Source organism: Saccopteryx leptura, chromosome 4, assembly GCF_036850995.1.
Source record: "Saccopteryx leptura isolate mSacLep1 chromosome 4, mSacLep1_pri_phased_curated, whole genome shotgun sequence".
Taxonomy (NCBI): Eukaryota; Metazoa; Chordata; class Mammalia; order Chiroptera; family Emballonuridae; genus Saccopteryx; species Saccopteryx leptura.
In genome coordinates, this window is record NC_089506.1 from 154821524 (window position 1) to 154828126 (window position 6603).

General features: G+C 35.2%; 1 pseudogene; it reads right to left on the bottom strand.

Moving 5' to 3' along the window:
* Positions 1-702: 702 nt before the first annotated feature.
* LOC136404267 (guanine nucleotide-binding protein G(I)/G(S)/G(O) subunit gamma-5 pseudogene) lies at positions 703-949 on the bottom strand (annotated as a pseudogene).
* Between the last annotated feature and the right edge of the window lie 5654 nt (positions 950-6603).

Sequence of the window (6603 nt, forward strand, 5' to 3'; positions counted from 1 at the left end):
AGCACTTCAGCTCTGTTTTGTGAAAGGTTCAGTCCCTCCCCCAGCTATGGCCGCCTCCAGCATGGATGTCAGCTCTTTTAGTTCCGGCATTCCTTAGCCCCTCACAGTCTGTCCCTCTCCCTGTCCTTTCCACTTGGGCGATAAGCTGGTCTTTTCAACACACCTCGCTCCCTGGTCGCCAGGCAAGTGGCTGTGAGTAGTAGTTTCTGCTCTTTTCCCTGTGTGAGATCCCCTCTGGGCTCTCAGCCTCACCCCCCTCTCTGTTCCTGTAAGCAGAGGAGATTCAGGCACTCCCTTCCAGGATTGTTGTGGCTTCTTCTTTGCTCCTTGGTTTTTGAGAGCTGTTCTTGCAGTTTAGAGTTGGTTTTTCATGCTGATTTTTCCTAAATTGATTTGTATTCCAGTTTGATGGTGAGAGCTGGGCGTCTGTGCTTCCGCCTACTCCACTGCCATCTTTTTCTTCCAGTGTTCACTATTTTTATTTCTGATGAAATACAATTTTTAATACTAAGGATTTTTATTATATACTGCTGCTTGTATATATAAAATAATTTTCTTTGTGAAATAGATATTTATGAAATTCAGAAAGATAGATAGATGTTAAGGATTGACAAAAACAGAAGTTTGTGTAGTATGGCTCTGTTATAGGGATATGCTCTTTGTACAGGGTTCAAATTTTGTTCTCCCTTATTATTCACTGATTCATGAACAGTCATTTAGAAAACCTCCCAAGATTTTTTTCATTGCAAAAAAGGAACAGACTTTCTGGGGTCTGAAGGGATTTGTACTTGAAGATAGTCCAGTTGGCAAAGGGTAATTGAATATTCTGCAGACAGAATTGTTTCCAATCTGTGGCTAACTGCTAAATCTTCACACAGTTGAGCCTAGCCTCCAGCCAGAGCTATTGAACCACTTTCTTCATAGAAGTGACCCTGGAGGAAATGGACATGGTGCACAAGAGAGCCTGGAAAATTTCTTGGTAGCGGGTTAGTTAGTCGTGGGTCTGCCCAAATCCAGTTTTTTAGCCTTCTCTTTATCACTTGTGTTTTTGGTGTTATATCTAGGAACTCTTTGCTTAAACCAGGTTGCAATGATGTACTCCTGTGTTTTCTCTGACAGGTTTTTTATTTTTAGCTCTTACATTTAAATTATGATATATTTTGTGTATAATATGATAAGGGACTCAACTTCATAGTTCTGCATGTAAATATCTAATTATCTCAGTACTAATTGTTAAAAAAGACTATTTCCCTCATTGGATTGCCTTGGCCTCTTTGTCAAATATCAATAAACTATAAATGTTAGAATTTCCTTCTGGACTTCCAGTTTATTACAGTGATCTATATAGCTATCCTTATGCTAGCATTATACTATCTTGGTTACTGTAGCTTTGTAGTAAGTTTTGAAATCAGGAAGTATATGTGCTCCAACTTGGTTCTATTTCATGATTGTTTTGGCTGTTTTGATTTCTTATATTTATATGAATTTTAGTATTAGTTTGTCAACTTCTGCATAAAAGCCAGTTTTGTTTTTGATAGAGATTGTATTAAATCTATAAATTACTTTAAAGAATATGACCATTTTATCAACAATAATTTTCCCAATTCATGAACATGAGATAGATTTCTATTTATTTAGGTCTTCTTTATTTTTTTCAACAGTGGTTTTGTAGTTTTTAATGTAAATGTCTTGTACTTATTTTGTTAAGTGTATTCCTAACTTTTATTTTTTATATATTATGAATGAAATTACATTTTATTTTTTGCATTGGTTATAGTTAATATATAGAAATACACTAATTTTTTCATATTGATCTTATATTCTCCAACCATGCTTGAATGCATTTGTTAGTTCAGTTACTGGGGTTTTTTTTTGTTTTGTTTTTCTGAATTTCTGTATGTTGGATCATGTTATCTGCAAATAGAGATATTTTTACTTCTTTTCTAAACTCAGATGGTATTTATTACCTAATTTTCCTATTTAAATTCTCTAATAAAATGTTGAGTAGAAGTAGCAAGAGGTTATATCTTCATCTTATTCCTTGTCCTTGGAGAAGAGCACTTAGTATATCACCACTGATTATGATGTTAGCTGTGAACTATTTTGTAGATAATTTTTGTCAGGTTGAAGAAGTTCCATTCTAGTCCTAGATCATTGTTTTCATCATAAAGAGATTGCTTATTCTGCATCTTTTGAAATGACCACATATGATTTGTGTTCATTATTCTATTAATGTGATGCATTATAATATGTGATTTTCATATGGTAAAACAATCTTGCATTTCTTTGATAAATTCCACTTGATCATGATACATAACACTTTTTATATGTTGTTGGATTTCCTTTTCTAGTGTTTTATTGAGTATTTTTGCCTTTATATTCATAAATGATATTGGTCTATAGTTTTCTTGTGTCATCTTTGTCTCATTTGAGTATAAGGGAAATATTGGTCTCATAGAATTAATTGGAAGGTATTATTTTCTTCCATTTTTTGAAAGACTGTCAAAAATTTGTGTCGATTTTACTTTAAATGTTTGGTAGAATTCATCAATGAAGCTGTCTTGGCTGGACTTCTTTTTGTAAGAAAACTTTAAATTACTTAGTCACTTTACTTACAGATTTATTAAAATTTTTCTATTTTTAGAGTCAGTTTCAGTCATTTTTGTCTTTCTAGCAATCTTTCGATTTTATAGTTATTTTAATTTACCTCTTTAAAAAACATATATATATATGATCTATATAGCTATATATAGATCTACTATATATAGATTTACTATATATATAGATAGATATATATAGATCTACTACGTGCTTTGGAGGACTCACAACTCAAGAATCTCCAATCTTATATAGGAGGAAGTTATGAGCACAAGTAAGTATGGTGAGGTAAAAAGGTTGTGCTCAAAAAGAACAATACAGGGACTATATCATAAACATTTGGAAGGTAAAGAAATCACTTGTAAATTTAACTGGCCTCTATTTGGAATATGCTAAGATCATATAAACTGTGAAATATGTGATATTTTCTAGGTCTGTTAATATGTTCAGAACCAGCTAAGTTGGGAGACCATACTCTATAACTCTTGTGTTTCTGCACATATTGTAAGCAAAGGCACTGGTTAACATTTTTCTAGAGCATCTTTTTCTAGGATGTTTGTTTAACAAACAGCTTTGGAATATAGAAATATTCTCTCTCTTTGAAGTAAGCAACTTACATACCTACTGTGGAGTGTAAATATCTAATTTTTCTAAACTCAGGGTTCTTCTCTATAATGTTACCCATTGTATAGTAGGTATTGCCAGGACCTCTTCATGTTGGCTGGTGGGAATTTGGGCTTGAGGGACAGTCCAATGAGTTGGATACAGGATGTTACAAATTGAAAAAGAGCATTGGTAAAGACATGTGTGGAGAAAATGGTAGCATTGTGCTTAATGTTTTTGTGGGGCCATGGTGTTCATGGACAGCAAGATATAAGCTTGGAAAAGATACACAGAGTGATAGAGTTTGACATGCCATGTTAATGTTATTTAAACTTATTATGGCAGAAAGGGGAATAACCAATAGGCCTTTGAATAGGAATATTTCTGTTCTTTAAAATATTAATGGTACAACCATGTACATGAGGGATTTGATGGAGAAAACACTGGGAAAGAAAGTCAGTTAAGAGACTTTTACAATAAGGAGTAAGAAATGATTATTTTCCTGAATTGACTTCCTGGCAGTTGAAACTGAGGAGAAAAAAATAGATAAAAAATCTTTATTTAAATAAAGCAGCAATAAATTGGATGCTGTGTGTTGGGCAGAGATCCTATATGCTGCGGCACCATTGCTTTTGTCATGAATGCATAACATGTGCCTGCACTTTACAGATGTACAACAAATATTATAAAATGAGAAGCTGAGTGAAAGAATCAGCAAGAGTTCTAGTAGAGGGGGAGAAGAGAGAAACATTGCTTCTATCTGTTTTAAGTTGGAGTAAAAGGGAACATGATGGTGTAATAAAGAGAGGTGGGAAATACTAGAGTAAGATCAGATATAAAGAGCACAATAATGAGTTTATTCTTTAACACATTGAATTTGATGCTTTTGTGAATCAGCTCTGATGGTGCTGAACAGCAGGCAATTAGGAAAGGGAATGACAAGCCTGACAAAGTTAAGCTGACAACCGCCAGCATGAAAGTGAACACTGAGCGGGGAGACGGAGGGGGTGGGGCAGAAAGAAGAGAACTGAAAAAAGTCTTGAGTTAAGAAAGAAGCCCTCGATAATACCCAGTCCAGAATGAAGGGGAGGAAGAAGTTTAAGAAGATAGAGAGTAGTCAGAGAGATAAGATACTTATCTAGGAGTTTCAGAAACAAAGATGTTCAAATAGAATGTTTCAAAAATAAAATGATGATTGGATTCGCTGAGTTTTCAGCAAGGCTTAGAAGAAGAGGTCTAGAAAATGGTCATTAGGAGACCAGTGATCTATTTTGGAGAGAGTGAATCCAATAGAGTGGTCAAAGTAGTGGATAGATGGTAGAGGATGGAGAAATGAGTAGCGCTGAGGATATGTGGGGAATATGAAGCCGTATTGAAAGGTTCAATGGCATATTACACATTGGGTGAACTAGATTCTTGTTATGGGGAAACTGGCATATAAGTACATTTCACAAGCAGTGAGGGTGACTGTGCCTGCCAAGATCCAAAACTATGAAGTAGATTAAGTTGATAACAAAGTGATTTTCCATGGAAAAGACTATTTTTGTAAATGATTGATGTGAATGCAAAGCTTCCCAGAGAATATAGCCAAGCAACCCAAACACAAACTGTGACGTCTATTTAATCCTAAATCTACTACTTGACTGTTAGACCTGAGAAGAGAAAACATACTGTTCTGCACTGAAACAAAATGAATACTTTTTATTTTGTAAGTTGCTTTCTGTTTAGATTTGGTGTAAAGTTTAACATTTTGCAGAGGCTCCTCATTATGGGAGAAGTTTGGTGTTAGTTCAGGAATCTTGAAGCTCATAAGTAGACAAGACTAGAATGTGGTCACTCATCCTTGACAAAGCCTTCTTCTTAGAAAATATAATATACTAGTTTTTGTTAGTTTTGCCTGAGACAAGAGTGCTATGTGCCATGAGCCAGCCGGTTAGCTGCCACGTCATCATTCACAGCACATACTATATACAAATGGAAACTGACCCTGAGATGTACCAGGAGGCGCTGAGGCAGGGAGATGCTTCTGTCAGGAAACTTGTTCTTGTTGGGAGTTAGTGAAATGGCACTTGATGAAAACATTGTAGGATTTTTGTTTTGTTGTGTTTTTAAGAGAGTTAATTCAAAACTTTTTAAAAAGGAAAAATAAAACTAGGAGTTGAAATTTTCAACCTAAAAATTACAAAAATCTTTAATTTGATTTCAGCATGGATAGCATTTAAATATTCAACTCACATAAGTTGTTTCTGCTGGGGTTGACTCTGACCATAGTCTAATACATAAAAAACTAGCTGAGGAATTGCAATGAGATGATATGAGCTAGGAGCCAAGTGGCTGACTTTTTTGGGACTCCTGGGCACAATGAGGAGAGGAGATTAATTTATTTAAAGGCTGGTTAGAACCTTGTTTTATAAACTATTAAAAGTCCACTCCTGTTAATCAGGTTGTGTTTCTGAGCAGCTGAAAAGTTAAACAGCTTTTAATAAGACGTACTGATCCTGCAGACACGTTTTGATGTGTCAGGCATGTTCAGGTTGGAGGATAACATGAGGACCTGCAGACTTTAGGAGGACTCTATCTGTAGGTCTAATTGGGTTCTACCACATGTTTCCCAAATGATAAGTAGCAGCAAAATGTAGTAAAAAGCTTTAAGCAGTTCTGTTTGGTAGATAAAAAGAAAAAAAAAAGTGATTTTTAAAAAATGCTATAAGGTATTACATATCTTTCCTAATAGTTGTGCAGGGATGTGCTGGTGTGCTATTTATTTAGAAGGTTAGGGTTACATTATCAGTTGACAACTTTAATTTTATGGTTTCTGTTAGAGAGACAGTGGAGACTTAGGGACTCAGAAGCATTTTTCTGGCGATGTGTATATCTAAATAACTGTCAACACATCAACTCCAATTCCCTTCATTTATTCTGGCACTAGGGGACAAGCCTAAGAGTTGATATTGCAGAGGAAAAAAGTAATATATATGCAACCACTTTAAGTATTTTTTAGGGGAAAACATATGAGTTAAGTGGATCTATTTTCTGAGGAATTTGGATTTTAAAGATATGGCATTATGCGTTATAAGCTCTGTGGATTGCTTATATTATCATCATGATGCAGAAAGAACATAGGGATTATCAATCAATAGTTAGATGACCATCGGGCAAGACCTGGGAGATGATTCTAGAGGTCCTTGAGGGCCTTTGCCTTCTTATTCATTTAGGCAAAAATTATTTATTGAGTAAAATGATATGTGATAGTCTCTGTAGTGGAATGAAGATTCAATGCATTTTCTAAGAGGTCTGCCTCCTGGGCACTGAAGGGTGGTGGGGGTGACATAAACAGCCCATGACAACAGAGTATAATGTGTGTATGTGACAGTAGGAATACACCTAGTGCCTGCCCATTGT